The 18,565-nt window shown below is 48.2% G+C and overlaps 2 long non-coding RNA genes and 2 other non-coding genes across 4 annotated transcripts; 1 reads left to right on the forward strand and 3 right to left on the reverse strand.

Moving 5' to 3' along the window:
• Positions 1–5,595: 5,595 nt before the first annotated feature.
• On the reverse strand, positions 5,596–8,039 carry LOC119960168. The gene is made up of 3 exons (XR_005459328.1): positions 7,922–8,039; positions 7,141–7,247; positions 5,596–5,656 (listed from the first exon to the last, which is right to left on the reverse strand). It is a non-coding gene; the product is annotated as an uncharacterized LOC119960168 (long non-coding RNA).
• A 2,913-nt stretch (positions 8,040–10,952) lies between these two features.
• On the forward strand, positions 10,953–11,025 carry trnar-acg. Its single transcript has one exon. It is a non-coding gene; the product is annotated as a tRNA-Arg (tRNA).
• Positions 11,026–12,729: 1,704 nt separating this feature from the next.
• Positions 12,730–12,819, reverse strand: trnap-ugg. Its single transcript is given in 2 exon segments — positions 12,730–12,765; positions 12,784–12,819. It is a non-coding gene; the product is annotated as a tRNA-Pro (tRNA).
• A 371-nt stretch (positions 12,820–13,190) lies between these two features.
• On the reverse strand, positions 13,191–14,401 carry LOC119960167. The gene is made up of 2 exons (XR_005459327.1): positions 13,844–14,401; positions 13,191–13,698 (listed from the first exon to the last, which is right to left on the reverse strand). It is a non-coding gene; the product is annotated as an uncharacterized LOC119960167 (long non-coding RNA).
• Between the last annotated feature and the right edge of the window lie 4,164 nt (positions 14,402–18,565).

The raw sequence follows: 18,565 nt of genomic DNA on the forward strand, positions 1-18,565 counted from the left end.
CACTGCTACATCACAGCACCAGCGACCTGGGTTCAATTACAGCCTGGTGTGACTGTGGCATTTGCACGTTCTCCCTGTGTCTGTGTAGGTTCCCTCCGGGTGCTCCAGTTTTCTCCAAAGATGTGCAGGTTGGGTGGATTGACCATGCTAAATTGCCCGTTAGTGTCCAAAAAAAGGTTAGGTGGAGTTACTGGGTTACCGGGATAGAGTGGAGGCATGGTCTTAAATAGGGTGCTTTTCCAAGGGCCGATGCAGGCTCAATGGATGGAATGGCCTCCTTCTGCATTGTAAATTCTCTGGTTCTGGAGGATTTTCTCTCACAGTTTGATCCGATGTGTCTGTCTGCTGGTATTTTCCGGCAGTAGCAAAGTGGTTAGCACTGTTGCTTCACAGCGCCAGGATTCTGAGTTAAATTTGCGTTGGGTCTGCACGTCCATCCTCGTCTGTGTGGGTTTCCTCCAGGTGCTCCGGTTTCCTCCCACAAGTCCAGAAAGATGTGCTTGTTAGGTAATGTGGACATTTTGAATTCTCTCTCCGTGTACCCGAACCGGCACCGGATTGTGGCGACTAGGGGCTTTTCACGGTAACTTCATTGCACTGTTAATGTCAGCCTACTTGTGACAATAACAAAGAATATTATTAATACGTGTTTGGGTATTTTAGAGAGCAGCTAGACCCTCCTTGGTTCTACCTGTTATCCCCTCAGCTATTCCATCTGTTTTGGTTAATGTGTCTGGACTCTGAGTTCTTCCAGTCTGTCTCCAATTCTCCTTCCTGTCTCGTGTACAGGGCCGGCTCAAGGCACCGGCAACTCGGGCAGTCGCCCGGGGCGCCATGTGCTAGGGGGCGCCAGACTCGGGTCCCGCGCATGCGCAGTTGGGCCGGTGCCAACCAGCTCATGCGCGGTGGCCGCCCTCCCCCAGGGCGGCCCCGCCCCCCCGCCAGTCCGCCCCCCACCTCGGGTCCGCCCCCCGCCCCGCCCTCGGGTCCGCCCCCGCCCCGCCCTCGGGTCCGCCCCGCCCTCGGGTCCGCCCCCCGCCCCGCCCTCGGGTCCGCCCCGCCCTCGGGTCCGCCCCCCCGCCCCGCCCTCGGGTCCGCCCCGCCCCGCCCTCGGGTCCGCCCCCCGCCCCCTCGGGACCGCCCCCCCTCGGGTCCCGCCCCCCCCCGGGTCCGCCCCCCCAGGCCCCCATTCGGGTCCGCCCCCCCTCGGGTCCGCCCCCCTCGGGTCCGCCCCCCCCCCCGTCCCCCCTCGGGTCCGCCCCCCCGCCCCCTCCTCGGGTCCTCCCCCCCGCCCCCTCCTCGGGTCCTCCCCCCCCCATGCCTCCCCCTCGGGTCCGCCCCCCCGCCCCTCCTCGGCCCCGCCCCTCCTCGGCCCCACCCCCCCGCCCCTCCTCGGCCCCTCCCCTCCTCGGCCCCCCCCAATGCCCCCCCATGGCCCCGCCCCTCCTCGCCCCCCCCCATGCCCCCCCCCCATGCCCCCCCCCCCCAAGGGCGCCGAAGTTCAGCTTGCCCGGGGCGCCAGCAACCCTAGGGCCGGCGCTGCTCGTGTATATGGGTCCAGGTAGCTTGGTGTTGTCATTTGTGTTGTCTAGTTGTCTGTCTGACGCCAGCAGGTAGTGTTGTCTCTCGATAATGACTGTGCTGCTACCCTTGTCTTCTGGTTTTATGAACATATCCGTGTTGGATCCAAGCCCACGAATTGTCTGCCTTTCTCTCTGGGTAAGATTCTGTTTGTCTCTTGTATTTCACTGTGACAGGGCAAAGACCTGATTGAAGGGATTCAAACATGGGAGTTCTGGGAAAGATGGGCAAGGATTTGGGAGGTGACAACATGTTCAAAGAATTTGGAGAGGAGAGGGAGGTTGAAGATGGGGCAGTAATTTGTAAGGATGGCAGGGTCAAGGGTTTGTTTTATTGAGGAGGGGGTGATGATGGCAGATTTGAAGGACAGAGGGATAGTACCTGGAGAGAGAGAAATATTGACAATATCCGTGGACACAGGGTAGTTGGCTGATCAGTAGCTTAGTGGGAATAGGGTCGATGGAGCAGGAGCTGGGTCTCATGGACAAGATGAGCTCGGAGAGGGCATGAGGGGAGATGGGAGAGAAAGTAGTGAAAGATGTGAGTTCAGGACTCGGGAAAGGATTACTTTTGAGACAGTTTGGTCCGGTGGGCTCGTGGAAGGGAGGGAAGCAGCAGAGGCAGTTGATCGGATTTACTCGATCTCAGTCACAAAGAAGCTCCACACGCTCCTCACACTTCTTGCTGGAGGTGAGGATGGAAGAGACAGGGGAGAGCGAGAGAACTTCAAAAGGAACTAACTTGTGTCAGAATAATTAAAAAGTTTCAACACACTGCGTATTTAACACAAATCTAATTTATTTGACTTTTAGGCAGAATATTAGCCCCTGTAAATGGGCTGGAGTTTGTTATCAGCAGAAAGAGACCCAAATGAACATGGTTCAGTTCTGAATGTGAAGAACAGCAAAATCCAATCACTGTGGTTACTTGTGGCCTCGTTGGTGTTTCAGCAGGTTGAAAGACTGAGTGAATCCCTTCCCAAACTTGGAGCAGGTGAACGGCCTATACCTTGCGTGAATTCGCTGGTGCATTTGCATGTTGGATAACTGAGTGAATCCCTTCCCACACTTGGAGCAGGTGAATGGCCTCTCCCCAGTGTGAATTCGCTGATGTGCAGTGAGGTCAGACGATCGCCTGAACCCAGTCCCGCAGTGAGAGCACCTGAATGGTCTCTCGTCAGTGTGAACACGTTGATGGCTCATCAGTTCCCCAGAACTTTTATAGCACTTCCCGCATTCTGGACATTGAAACGGTCTCTCATCAGTGTGAACTCGCTGGTGACTCAGCAGGTTGGATGACCGAGTGAATCCTTTCCCACACTGGGAGCAGGTGAATGGCCTCTCCCCAGTGTGAACTCGCTGATGTTCAGTGAGGTCAGACGATCGCCTAAACCCAGTCCCGCAGTGAGAGCACCTGAATGGTCTCTCGTCAGTGTGAACACGTTGATGGAGCATCAGTTCCCCAGAACTTTTATAGCACTTCCCGCAGTCTGGACATTGAAACGGTCTCTCATCAGTGTGAACTCGCTGGTGATTCAGCAGGTTGGATGACTGAGTGAATCCTTTCCCACACTGGGAGCAGGTGAATGGTCTCTCCCCAGTGTGAATTCGCTGATGTTCAGTGAGGTCAGATGATCGTCTGAACCCAGTCCCGCATTGAGAGCACCTGAACGGTTTCTCATCAGTGTGAACACGTTGATGGCGAATCAGATCCCCAGGACTTTTATAGCTCTTCACACAGTCTGGACATTGGTACGGTCTCTTATCAGTGTGAACCCGCTGGTGACTCAGCAGGTGGGATGAAATAGTAAATCCCTTCCCACACTCTGAGCAGGTGAATGGTCTCTCCCCAGTGTGAACTCGCTGGTGTCTCAGCAGGTGGGATGAATTAGTAAATCCCTTCCCACACTTGGAGCAGGTGAATGGTCTCTCCCCAGTGTGACTGCGTCGATGAGTTTCCAGCAGGGATGGGTAAGTGAATCCTTTCCCACAGTCCGCACATTTCCAGGGTTTCTCCTCGCTGTGACTGCATTTATGGCTTGTGAGGCCTGATGATCGAGCGAATCCTCGTCCACACACACAACACGTGTACGGTTTCCCCGCACTGTGAAAAATGCTTTCATGTTCCATGATATTCCGGATATGATAAATTGAAGTCTCTGTCAGATCCTGATGTTATGCTTAGTTTGAGTTTCCGGACTTTGAAGCCTCCCCTTCGAACACCCTGTGAAACTGATTTAAAACAGAAAATAGGGAGTGAGAGAGAACCCACAAAAACACAAAGGCAGGTTGTGAAATTGAGCTGAATGAATCTGGCCATTTGTGGGGCCGACACTGGGAAAAAGTGACCATGAAAACTGCTGGATTGTCATAAAAACCCAACTGGCCTCTTTGGGAGGAGAGAGAAAGAGGTGAAGAGGGATTTTGTATATCTACAAGCCAGATTAAAGAGAATAGATGGCAAAGCAAATTCGATCTTGAGCTTCATGGACAGTAATATTGATGCCAAAACTATGCTTCTGGTGGCACGTGGTTAGCACTGTTGCCTCACAGTGCCAGGGACCTGGGTTAAATTCCGGCCTTGATGACTGTGTGGAATTTGCACTTTCTCCCCATGTCTGCGTGGGTTTCCACCCGGTGCTCAGGTTTCCTCCAACAGTCCAAAGAAGGGCAAGTTAGGTGGATTGACCTTGATAAATTGCCCCTTAGTGTCCAGGGATGTGCAGGTTAGGTTGTGCTGTGGGGTTACAGGGACAGGGTAGTGGTGTGGGTCTAGACAGGCTGCCCGTCCAGAGAGTCGGTGTAGACTCGATGGGCTGAATGGCCTCCTTCTGCACTGTAGGAATTCTATGGTTCTAATTCTATTCAATGAATCTTTCTAAAGCTCTGGTCACCACTCTTCAGGAAGAATGTGAAGGTTCTTGGAGAAGGGGCAGAAAATTGCCAGAATGGTTCCAACAAAGGAGGTTGAGGGGAGATTTGATTCAGGTCCACAAGATTACGCGAGGTTTCCATCGGGTGGACAAAGAAACTCTGTTTCCATTCACTGATCGTACGAGCACTAGGTAGACAGATTTAAAGTTTTGGGTAAAAGCTGGATTGATCTATATAAGATCCTGAGGGGTCTTGACAAGTTTGATGTGGAGAGGATGTTTCCTCTTGTGGGAGAATCGAGAACGAGGGTATCACTGTTGCAAAATAAGGAGTCACCCATTTCAGATGGAGATGAGGATTTTTTATTCTCGAGGGTTGTAAAACTTTGGAAATCACGTCCTTAAAAGGCAGTAGGAGCAGAGTCCTTGAATCTTTTTAAGGCAGAACTGGATAGATTCTTGATGAGCAAGGGGGTGAAAGGTCATCAGGGGTAGGCAGGAATGTGGAACTGAGGTTAGAATGAGGTCAGCCGCAATCTTATTGAATGCTGAGTAGGCTCGAGGGGCCGAGTGGCCTGATCCTAGTTTGTATGTAAAAGGTACAGGAGATATGAGGTGATATGAGATATATGTTTTTACACAGCGAGCGGCAATGACCTGAAACTTGCTGCCTAGGAGGGAGTTTGAAAACAGACACAATGAATGATTTGATTTGTAAAGGAAATTGGATTTGAGGGAAATAAACCTGCAAGAATAAAGGGATAGAGCAGGAGAATGGCACTGACTGGATTGCTCCAGTGAGCTAGCATGGATTCAATGGGCCGCATGCCATTCTCTGTGCCATCATGTCTCTGACTCGTTTGTGTCATCTAGTTTTGTAATTTAACCCCAGAGGGTTCAGATATCACTCAGGTAAATCTGTGCTACACTCCCTCCGAGGCCATTCTATCCTTCCTCAGGCTTGTTGCCTGGAACTGAACACAGTTCTCCAGGTTTGGTCTAACCAGGGTTTGTGAATCTCGGGGCTTTTCCAGTCACACTGAGACCTGAAATCTTCCCTCACAGACAGAACAGACAAACCTTTTACCTTCCACACCCAGATGCTGCTGAAATTCAGTTTCTAATGAATCGAGTGACTCTGTCAGATCACGATGTGACGTTTGGTTTGCGTTTCCCGTCTGTTAAACCTCCTCTTCCAGTATCCTATAAATTTACAGAAACCTCACTGTCAGTTTAGGATAGAAATTCACAACATTCTCTCCTCGCCAACTTTGATTAAATGTATTCCTGGAGGTTTGATCACATGACCTGTCCCCATCCTCCAGCCATTAATCGGTCAACACATCCATCCTTGTGACACACTGCCTTCCTCGGCCAATTGGGAAGCAAAAGGACTCATTACCTTACAGGACAGTGATTGACTGTCAGCCAATCAACCTTTATCCCATTTTCAATATCTGAAGAGAAATATTCAAAAATCTTCTTTACTGTCCCAATGATTTTCTCGACACCCAGGTATGAATCTCACCAAGGCAGAAGGTAAAATTTGATTTCATTCAAAGTTTACTGATGACAATGGAACCATTGTCGATTGTTGCAAAGACCCATCAGGTTCACTCCTGTCCTTCAGTGAAGGAAATCTTCTATCCACACCTGGTCTGGCCTACATGTGATTCCAGATCCACAGTCAGCTGGTTGACTCTTAAAATGCTCTGAGATGCACTCAGTTCAAGGGCAATTAGGGATGGGCAGTGAATGCTGGCCCAGCCAGCGACACCCACATCCCGGGAATGAACAGAAAAGAAAATCTGCCATCCTTACCTGGTCTGGCCGACATGATTCCAAACCATAGCAATGTGGTTGACTCTTTAAATGCCCTCCGAGATGGCCAAGCCAGCCACTCGGTTTGAGGGAAATTAGGGATGGGCAATAAATGTTGGCCCAGCCAGTGACTCCCACAAATGAATAAAATACAATCCTGGAGACTCCAGTCAGTCAATCCGGGCTAATTGGCATCCGGTCCAGACTCGCAGCGCATAATAATAATAATAATCATGTATTGTCACAAGTAGGCTTCAATGAAGTTACTGTGCAAAGCCCCTAGTCACCACATTCCAGCACCTGTTCAGGGAGGCTGGTACGGGAATTGAACACGCGCTGCTGGCTCTGTTCACATTACAAGCCAGCTGTCTTAGCCCACTGTGCTAAACCAGCCCCTTCCCTGCGGCGCATTGTCCTCTGTAAAGATGGCGGCTGGTAACCCGGGTCTGTTACCGCTCAGCTCTCACTCTGTTCAGTGCCGTCTCAGAAATTTTTTTTTAAACCATTAACATTTTATTCGGGGGTTGAAGCCTCCCGGCTCACTCTGCAGCTTCTATTGCTCCCCGGCAATTGATTCTTGGAGGAGACTTCAATTGTGTTCTGGGCCCTAAATGGACTGGTCCAAGCTGATTCAACCACAACAAAAACATGAAAAAGGAATGAAACCAGACGGACCACCCAGCATCGACCCAGGCACCAGAAACAACAACGGCAAACCCAGCAAAAGATTTTTAGAAACTGTTTCCATCAGTAGATTGTATAAGGATTACGGGACACAGATTTAAGATTGTGAACAAGAGCTACAGGGGAGATAGGAGGTAGACATTTTATACAGTGAGTGATAATGATCTGAACTCAATGCTTACACACAAAGGTTGATAATCTCCAGGTCCCGGTAACTCAAACAGTGGTGTTAGAATTTGATGTGAGGATTGGTTGTGAGTTTCCTGTCTGCGAATCTCTTTCTAAGCCCCTGTGAAAGAAGTTTACAAAGGCATCACTGTCAGTCCAGAAATAAAATTCAGGAAAGATAAATATTTCTCCCGGTTTGAATTTGCTGTGTGTAAATCCTCACCTACTAATCCCCTGTAAAAGGAGTTTACAAAATTAATCACTGTTAGTCCAGGATAGAAATTTACAACATTCTCCCCTCCTGCTTATGGGTCCAGGATGACCGCTCATACCCCCCGCTGCGCACTGACCCTCGTTATCATCAGCAGTCCCTCGATTTGTGGGTGACGTCTACTACTCAGGGTTGTGAATTTCTATCCTGGGTCTTCATGTGACTGAACAGAGCCGCAGAGCTTTGGACACATGGGACAGGATTTCTCATAAGACAATGGAATCTGGAGAGCAGGATTGGCTTCCTTTTCTTTCCATCTCTGCCACCGTTTTGCATCATCAATAAGACATTGGGACTCAAAGACTAATCCAGTTTGATGGACAAGTTGTCTCCATTCTGAACAATGGGGAACAAGCTCCTCCCACTCATTGAAACATCGCCCCGACAAAGATGAGAAACGCGCATGCGCCCTGATGCACATCTAAGAAAGATGGCGCCCGTTAACCCGAACTGAAATGAGGAGCTGCAGCTCCGCTCTGTACAAAGGGGGTCCTGGAAACTGTTTTCCGAGGATTGCAGCTTACAACAGCTTGACACAACGTTTCCGCCCACCCCCGCGATCTCTCGCTGCCTCCATATTGTTAAACGCCTGTTAACAATTTCGAATCTGAACAACACGTTCGTCTCCTTCGCCAATACCCACACTGCGCATGCGGGCAGCGGGCCCCGCACCACATTCATTCCGATTGGTTGGACGACCAGCCGCTCCCGGTCGGGCCTCTACTCCCGCCCCTCATCTTCCTATTGGTCGAGAGCTGCCGTCAATCACCCGGGCATTGTGACGCTTCCAGATGGTGAGAGCGGCCACAGGCTCAGGCTGACTCGCTGATTGTCCAATAATAACAGTGAGAGTCTCAGTGGGACAATCAGACAATAATAGTGGAGATGGGGCCCAGAGGAGAAACAGCAAAGGATTCACTCACTTTGAGAGTAAAAAAGACAGTGTCTGTTGCCATAATCAGAGTCAGGCTGCAGTGTGTGAGTGAACACATCTTTGGATCCAGTGTAGAATCATAGAATCCCTACAGTTCTGAAGGAGTCCATTTGGCCCAGTGAATCTACCTCTGAAAGATCACCCTCCCTTGGCCAATCCCCCACCCTAACCCCGTAACCCCACCCAGGGATAATTTAGCACAGCTTTGGACTGTGGAAGGAAATCTTCGCAGCCACGGGAAGAATGTGTAAACTCCACATAGACACTGACCCAAGGTCGGAATCAAAGCCAGGTACCTGGTGCTTATGGCAACAGTGCTAACTACTGAGCCACCCCCGTAATTCTGTCATGATTAGACAATAACCTACCTGTTATTCCAATTCTAGTGAACGCTCCTCTGTCACTATTATTATTAGACAATAATAGGAAGGCAAGATGCAAGGTAAATAGAACAAAGGAAACAAACTTAGGGAAAAAGCAAAAGGGCCGCTCCAGTTTGAGGCATTGCCCGAACATTTCCTTTGTTCTATTTTGCTGGTGGACCTCAAAAGAGTGGCCAATCCACCTAGCCTGCACATCTTTGAGTTGTACGGGTGAGACCCACGGAGACACGGGAGAATATGCAAAGCCACATGGCAGTGACCCGGGGCCAGGATCGAACTGGGTCCTCAGCACCATGAGGCAGCAGTGAAAATGAAAAAATGAAAATCGCTTATTGTCACAAGTAGACTTCAAATGAAGTTACTGTGAAAAGCCCCTAGTCGACACATTCCGGCGCCTGTTCGGGGAGGCTGTTACGGGAATCGAACTGTGCTGCTGGCTTGTCTTGGTCTGCTTTCAAAGCCAGCGATTAGCCTTGTGAGCTAAACAGCTAACAATTGCCACCATGCCACCTTTTGTCATAATGTTTCCATTCCTATTTTATCACACCTCCCAGTGACACTCATTGTAACACAGATACTTCAAAATATTATTGCTACCTTGCATCTCGCCCTCCTGTTAGTGTCTAATTATAAGAGTAACAGAGTAACACACACCAGAATTGCAATATCAGATACGTTGTTGTCTAATAATAATAGTGACAGAATAACGTACACCAGAATTGGAATAACAGGTAGGTTATTGTCTAATAATAACGAAAATAGAGTAACACACACCAGAATTGTGATAACAGGCAGGTTATTGTCTAATTGTGACAGAGTTTCGGGGGTGGTTCGGCAGTTAGCACTGTTGCCTCAAGAACCAGGTACCTGGGTTCGATTAAGACCTTGAACATAGAACAGTACAGCACAGCACAGAACAGGCCCTTTGGCCCTCGATGTTGTGCCGAGCTTTGTCCGAAACCAAGATCAAGCTATCCGACTCCCTGTAATTGTGGTGTGCTCCATGTGCCTATCCAATAACCGCTTGAAAGTTCCTAAAGTGTCCGACTCCACTATCTCAGCAGGCAGTCCATTCCACACCCTATCCACTCTCTGAGTAACCACTCTCACCAGTGTCATGTACAGTTGCAGCATGACACCACAGCTCTTGAATTCAAGCCCCCCTTCGTAAACGCTGACACACTATAGGCCTTCTTCACGGCTCTATCCACGTGAGTGGCAACCTTCAGAGATCTGTGGACATGAACCCCAAGATCACTCTGTTCCTCCACATTCATCAGAACCCTGCCATTGACCCTGTAATATGCCGTGCAGTAGCATTGTGGTTAGGATAATTGCTTTGCAGCTCCTGGGTCCCAGGTTCGATTCTGGCTTGGGTCACTGTCTGTGTGGAGTTTGCATATCTTCCCTGTGTGTGTGTGGGTTTCCTCTGGGTGCTCCGGTTTCCTCCCACAGTCCAAACAAGTGCAAGTTAGGTGGATTGGCCATGATAAATGCCCCTACTGTCCAAATTGCACTTAGTGTTTGGTGGGGTTACTGGATTATGGGGATAGGGCGGAGGTGTTGACCTTGGGTAGGGTGGACTTTCCAAGAGCCGATGTAGACTTGCTGGGCCAAATGGCCTCCTTCTGCACTGTAAATTCTATGAAACTTCATCTGCCATTTTTCAGCCCAGCTCTGCATCCTGTCAATGTCTCTTTGCAGCCTACAACAGCCCTCCACCTCATCCACTACTCCACCAATCTTGGCATCATCAGCAAATTTACTGACCCACCCTTCAACCCCCTCCTCCAAGTCATTGATAAAAATCACAAATAGCAGAGGACCAGCACTGATCCTGTGGCACACCGCTGGTAACTGGTCTCCAGTCAGAGTGGGCCAATGTAAATCAATCCCGCCGTCAGCATCGCAAACCATTCACAATGTCTAACCTGGAGTAAAGGGCCTGTCCTGGATTTAAACCCACGACCGCTCCCATGGGTATTGATTGAAATTAAAATTCAATTTAAAATCCCTAAATCCATACCTTGGGACCAAAGTGCACACATTTAAGACCGAGCTTAAGCAAAATATAACACGTGAAAGGTCCCCAGCCCGAAACCGGCAGAAACATCTCGTACTTCTAGTTTAGTCTGTTGCTGAATATTACCTCAATCTCGTAACTGGTCTTCATCGATGAGGAATACCAGAAGCCATGCACCGTTATGGGCTAGTGATGCTATGGGCCAGTGACGCTATGGGCCAGTGACGCAATGGATAACGCGTCTGACTACGAATCAGGAGATTCCAGGTTCGACTCCTGGCTGGCTCGCAGTTCCTAGTTTTGGCGTCCCCTTTAGTTCAGTGGGTTGGACAGCTGGTTCCCGATGCAGAGCAAAGTGAGCAGGGCATCATCAATTCTCGTTTCAGCTGTGGTTACTTATGAAAGCCCTGCCTTCTAAATTTAACTTCCACTTCAAGCAAAACACAACTTATCTTCAGGTCAGTAAAGTTCGATATCTGATGGTTTTATCAGCTGAGACATCCGTTTTAAAGGAACGGCTGTCTTCTTGAAATAAGTGACATGGCCTCTCAGCGGAACCATTAGAAGCTGCAGCAACACAGTGAGGTTAAACATTACACACGTCCACTGATTGCGGAACTCCCAGCGATTTCTGTAGTGTAGTGGTTATCACATTCCCCGAACACGCGAAAGGTCCCATGGTGGATACCGGGTAGACACATCAACTGCTTCTCATGTTGAGTGAGGAAAGTTTGCACAATGCACTTGTGTTCCCCCATCTCGTGAAGCACAAATTTCAAACCGAGCCGATGCTAAGCATAACTTATATTAAGTTCGACATCTCATGGTTTTATATGTTGAGACATCTGTTTTTTTGAAAGAAAAAGCTGTTGTCTTGTAATAAGTGACCAGGTCTCTCAGCCTCACCATTAGAATCTGCAGCACGGTGAGGTGGTACATTTCGCACGTCCATTGATAGCCAGCGGTTTCTGTAGTGTAGTGGTTATCACATTCGCTTCACATGCGAAAGGTCCCCGTTTCGAAACCAGGCAAAAACATCAAACATTTAGCAATTCCTGGAGGAACGTTTGCACAAAATACGTCTGATCCTTAATATTGCCGGAGTCTCGGATGATGGAGGAAAATGAGATTTCGCCTCACGTGAGCCACTAAAATTAAGTCACAAGTACTAAATTTTCGACAGGCAATGAGAGGAAAAGGATCTTCCAATTTTGGCTCATTTCGGTATTAGCAGCAAGTTCATCCACAACAGAGTTTCATCGATTTCCAAATGCAGATGAACATATTTAATTCCCATCCCAAACATAAATGAACGACAAATGCAACTTACTGCGGATGCTTCAATCGGAAACAAGAACACTGGACAATCTCAGCAGGTCTGATAGCCTCTGGGGAGCGAGGTAGCAGCTGATGTTTCCAGTCAAGTTGACTCTTTGTCAAAGGTGGAGAACGGGAAATAGGGTTAGACTCAGACTATTGTGGCTGGGGCGGGGGGTGGCGGGCCCTATTGGGCCTCGATAGAGTGTCAGCAATAGATGGGGGTGTGGGGTGGGGGTGTGGGGTGTGGGGTGGGGGTGGGGGTGGGGGGGTGTGGGGTGGGGGTGGGGGGGGCAATGCTGAGGGTAAAACATATCAATGGATGGGGGGGGCAATGCTGAGGGTAAAGCATATCAATGGATGGAATGAAAATAAGGTGATGGAAATGAACAGGTGGTGGAGGGGGAGGAGAGAGTTCACAGTCTGAAATTGTTGAACTGATAAAATAAAACGGACAGAGAGCTGTCTGAGTCCACCAGAATGAGTCAATAGATATGTGAATGTCCACACATCGACAAGCTTTGCCAAAATTTCTCGATTTTCTCGGGAACGCCTTGGTTCCATGCAGTGTGAGCTCAGCTTCTCAAAGCAAACACAATGTGAATGAATCCCGCCGTCTAAGCCGCAAAGAAATGAAGAAAACATGTTGCTTGACCAACGGAAAACGTCATCAAAGGGCTCGTCCGGGATTTGAACCCGGGACCTCTCGCAAATTCCGACAGCAAGACACCCAAAGCGAGAATCATACCCCTAGACCAACGAGCCCCGCGAAAGGAGCAGAAGCATACTGTCATTGCCATCGAAAATCAATCTAACATATGGGGAGAACGCCGAAATTACTGCAACAACTCAGGGAGTCAGGCGGCATTCATCGACAGGACAACAAAGCTCGTCTTTCACCGTCACCTTTTGTCACCACACGAGGTCAGTTCAGTTCATAAGAAGGTCATCCAGAAGTCTGGTAACGGCGGGGAAGAAACGGTTTTTGAATCCAGCTTGTGTACCTGCTGCTGCGGCTGCATTAACTTGTGTTACTTCCTGTAACCGCTACATCACATCGTTAAGTATTATTTTCATTTCTTTCTCAACATCGTTCATTTACAAAAAGGTACAAATGCTCCAAACACTTCTTTTCATTCTGTCTAGAATGTATTTAATGTGAATGGAATGGAACAGAACTTTCCCAATGCAGCTTTATACTTATACTTTCGGCTTTATACTTATTTCAATATTTTCAAATTACAACAATCTGCAGGTTTATGTCCCAATCTGTACCCAGTTCCATTCACAGTGTCACACTGCGACAGTGATTTTGTACCAGACTCCCTCTAGTTGCTGTCTCTCAGTCCGCAGTACTACACCGCGCTGTCAAACAGCAGCAGTTCCCGGATGTTGAAATTACCCTCACTCCTCGAACTGTCCAAAGATGCAGAAAATCGACTCCCCACACCCACTGCTCTGGAAAATATCTCCGTAATTAGGAATGTAGATCAAGAATATGAGGGCTTCGTCCCGGTCCTGACGGTACAATTGCAAATAATATGTACCAGCGGTGGTCGAATAGCTGAAATCAAGTTATCGATTCTCCTTCAAACTTTGTCGCTGTAACCGGTTCATGTGAAACCGAATCTGCACCGATAACACCTGCAAAAAATAGAAATCCGAGCTTAAACTTTGTATTACTTTGTTAGAAATCATGCAATCACGGAATTGTATATATTACAGTTAAGGGTGGATCACAATGTAAGTATCGCGAGCTGTCTGGAAATTGTGCCCCTTGGGAACTTACCAGTTAAGTGAGTTGCAGCTGTGATGAAAATGTAAAAGGTGATACACAACATGTTCAGAGATGGTAGTGGATTTGAACTCAGTGAGTTGCAGCTGAATTGTTGCAGTCCAGAGTTCAGAAGATGTGAGTAATATCCGGCCTCACTACCGATTGGTTCATTCCCGACAGAGCCAGCAGGAGACACCCAATCAGCTCAAAGCTCCTGTGTCCTACATTTCATCCAATTAGATCCGTTTCTTTGTTACGTCAGAGCGAGGAGCCCGGAACCACTTGCACCTGTTTTCAGAACAATGAACTGAACACAAGAACATCAGATGATGAGGAGCAGGATCTGCAGTGGACGATTTGCCCCTTCACATGGGGGTGCTCTGCAATTGTACAGATCATAGTTGTTCGACCTGAAATCTACTTTCCTGCACCACCTTCATGTCCCTTATTTATGGGCAGCACGGTAGCATGGTGGTTAGCATAAATGCTTCACGGCTCCAGGGTCCCAGGTTCGATTCCCGGCTGGGTCACTGTCTGTGTGGAGTCTGCACGTCCTCCCCGTGTGTGCGTGGGTTTCCTCCGGGTGCTCCGGTTTCCTCCCACAGTCCAAAGATGTGCGGGTTAGGTGGATTGGCTATGCTAAATTGCCCGTAGTGTCCTAAAACGTAAGGTTAATGGGGGGATTGTTGGGTTACGGGTATAGGGTGGATACGTGGGTTTGAGTAGGGTGATCATTGTTCGGCACAACATTGAGGGCCGAAGGGTCTGTTCTGTGCTGTGCTGTAATGTTCTATTTCCCCGCATATCCCCAAATCCAATATATGTCTCGAAACAACTAAACGACGAACAAATGTCGCTCTCTGACACAGAGAGGGCGTGAAAGCGAATGTTAGTCCTGATACTGAGCGTATCTTTGAGACAGGGCACAGATGGATGCTATTTAGTGTTGTCATGACGATGGCATTTGGAGAGCTGCTCGCAAAACACAGAAACTACTATAAAAATGGATTTAGCAGACAATGATACACGTTCAGCACTACAGAAAGAAATAATTAGGGCTAGCTGCTCTTTATGATATTGCTTTGTTTACATAAATAGTTCACAATCCAGGTGAAAGATCTAATTCAGTGAATCGAGGTGAGAGTGCTTTACCGGTTTTTGTACGGGTTGAGAGTCCCTCTGTAACAGTGTGGGGCTCAGCACACAGAGATACACGGCAGAGTCAGAGACACGGACCCCGGTGATATTTAAAGGAATCGTTTTCTTATCCTTGTCTAAATCAGCAGAAAACCGGTCAGGGAAATCTGAAGACCTTTCTCCCTTCCCCGCGCTATATTTCTTTAGTAGATATCTCGGAGCTTCCCCTGGATACTGGATGTACCAGAAGAGATTCTGGTCAGTATATTTTGCTTTGTAACTGCAGTTCAATATTGCTGTCTGTCCTTCCTGAACCGGTAATTCAGGCGGCTCCTGGGAAACCGAATCTTGGCCACTGGTTCCTGTAACAACATATAGAATGTGTCATAAATTTGTGAGTAAATATAACCCATGAAACACAGGAGGAGGATTTGAGCTCAGACTCACCGGGCAGCAAGACCATTATTATCAGTAAAGCACACAGGGAGCACATGGTTCCTGATTGAGCAGTAAAAAGTGACACTGTTTTAAATATGTTCATGCTTCTAGTCTCATATCAAAGTGCAAACCCAGATCAGTGGCAAAGAGTAAACGTAGATCAATTCATGGGAAATTGAGGGACGTTTGTCAGTACTACGATTGCCTGGTTTATCAGCTCTGACGTCAGCTGAGGGCCAATCACTGTTAGTTGAGCGTTTATTAATGCGGGTTCTCTCCAATCACATTCCACCCCTGGCTGTGTCTTTCTCGCTCCCTTCCTCACATTGTCGTCATTCTGTCTCTTTCTCGGTTAAAATCGCTTTCCTTCGACCTCAACTTTCACATCTTTCCTCAGGTAGATATTCCTCCCCACAAAATATGAAAGATAAAATAAATATTTTAAAATCAGCCTCACACACAGATGTTAACGAGGCCATTCAGTGCACGAACATAATTAATAATTACTGTTTTAAAGGTACCCGGGATAAATAGTCATCCAATTCTAGACCAAGATGCGCTTCCATTGGGGTCTCTTGTACCGGTAAAGTACTTATTTCAGTCAGTCATCATGTGCACCCCAGGAATTTTAAACAGTGATAACTCTGATATTTGATCACTTTTAAAAAGTGCTGCATGGTAGATTACCACCTGATCAAGAAGTTTCACAAATACAGATTGATGAAATGATTCTCCGAGATCGGCAGGTTTATATAAATGGGATCGGGAAATTATGGAATTTGATTCTGGGGTAATATGACCGCCAAATGTCAAATGGCCCAACAGTGAGAACCATTGACCTCATTGAGGGAAAACCATTCAGATGGAGCTGGATTGTCCCGTTTATTATCTGTACATTTGCTGTGCAATGCAACTCCTTGTGCTTTCTTGTTAGGGAAATGGCGCCAGTTTGTGTATGAGCCCCGCCGGGCCCTCATTCACTGTGGGTCTCAGCGCGCAGTAATACACGGCGCTGTCTGTCATCTTCAAATCTGTCATGGACAAGTGAAAAGTACTTTGTGTCGGGTTGAGTTTCCCGCTGAAGTGTTCAAACCCGGGAGCCGTCTGGTTAAACCCATAACTATCGGCTCTGAGCAGATACTGAGGAGCACGGTGTGGATACTGGCGATACCAGAACAGGCCATAGCTTGCAGCTGAACTCGATACCGAATAACTGCAGGGTATGGCTGAATCTTCACCCTCTTCTGCGTCGACTCGTTGTTCTTCCTGAGACACCGAGTCTCCCTTACTCATCCCTGAAAAGAAAAAGCTGGTTAGAAGGAGAATCATGAGGAGGATGAGCACCCGAAGATGGAAATCAGAACCCATTTGGGAATTGGAGGATTCAGTACAGAAGTTCAATATAACCAACCTATCATCAGGACAATAACCAGAGACAGGCAGAGTATCAGCCCCATGGTTCCAATCTGAACTCCAGAAACAGACAGTTGCACTGACTGGACCAGCCCTGTAATAGGCGGAGATAAAACAATTAGCGAGATGTTATGAGGTCGAATTCGATTTCTTCGCTCCGCCCACCTTCACGTCTTAAAGCGGTCGCTTCCTCTGGAACGGGGTGGTTATGTTGGATACGTGACCAGAGAGCGCCCTCCTGTGGACAGCACAACCGCCTATTGGAAACACACACGGCCACGTGCAACGACATGTACGAAAACATCCATCCAGATATGCACAGACACTGCAATAAATTCCAACATTCGTTGACATGATTTTTGAGTGCACATTAGTCTGAGTTGCTAATGGTGAAAGTAAGTGAATATGTCCATCTCCCAGCAGCCTCGTTTACACCACAGAATCAGCACAAACATAGACACAGAGACAGTAAAAATAGTGATCGACTCACAAACTGATCTCTCAAACAGACACACAGACACCCATTAAAGTAAACAAGGAACCAGATTAACACAGCTATAGAAACATAAACGAGAAATTCCGTCAGAGACACTTTCAAAAACCTTGGACTTGTCCGAGCGAGCTTTCTGGGATGGAAATCCCCGAGGTTGTGTCAGTGCGGTAATATCATGTTGGATATTCATTGCGATCAAACTGTACATGTTTGCAGCATGAACATCCCGGAATGTATTTCCCATTAACCGTGAGGGTCGATTTATAAAAACGACCAGCCTTTGTATTAAGTCATAAATTGTATTAAGTTAGGGTTGGTTCACCCAGTCTCTCCATTAGTCCACCCGTCCGACGAGTTCTTAAAAAAGATAAAATGCTATCAGCTTTAATATTAATTCCATCTGTCTGTCTATCTACGTATCTATCTATCGAGCAATCGATTGATATATCAATCTAATATATCGACGCAACCACCAACCTTTTCTGCCCCGGTGTTTATCCATGTCAAATGTTTAAATATTCAGGAGGAACAACGTTTATGTTGAAACCCGATCAAGCCCCTCGTCCGGAGCCTCAGCCACAGGCTCCAGCTGGTGTGTAACCTGTAACCAGATCCCAGCAGGATTAAAACAAGCTGACAAGCGGCAGTAGCTCCTTGTACAGTGAAAGCTGCTCCCGGACCGTCAGCAGATACAGGACCGAAGAAGACCCTCAAGTTCTTCGCCATAAATATGAAGCTTATGAGGTAATCACGATTTTCAGTCAAATATATTCAATCCCTCCCATCTCTCTCTGTACCCCGAAGCCCGCCCTTGCATAGAAATTTAGGAAAGATACAGAGGCGTTTGTGGGAACGAAGTGAAGCAACAAGAGGGGATGACGATGTGGGGGGTGGGGGGGGAATGTTATGGAGGGTAGTGGAGAGGGTCCGAGAGGGAAGGTGGACAAGGCTGTGTCATGGGGACAGGTGCGGGGTGGGGATTCCAGAGAGGATCCAGTCCGGGGCGGGGGGGGGGGGGGGGGGGGGTCCTAGAGGCCCCGAGGAAGTTACTGAAGAGTGGGGGAGATCACCCACACCAAAACGTGATGGGGTCTGGGGGAAAAGAGTCGAACTGCAGAATCCCTACAGTGCAGAGGGAGACCATTCAGCCTATCGGTTCTGCGCCGACCCTGTGAAAGAGCACCCGAATCTAGACGCACTTCCCTGTCCCCGCCCCGTAAACCCGGGACAAATACGTGGTCCAAAGGAGAGGT

This window comes from Scyliorhinus canicula, unplaced genomic scaffold (assembly GCF_902713615.1).
Source record: "Scyliorhinus canicula unplaced genomic scaffold, sScyCan1.1, whole genome shotgun sequence".
Lineage (NCBI taxonomy): Eukaryota > Metazoa > Chordata > Chondrichthyes > Carcharhiniformes > Scyliorhinidae > Scyliorhinus > Scyliorhinus canicula.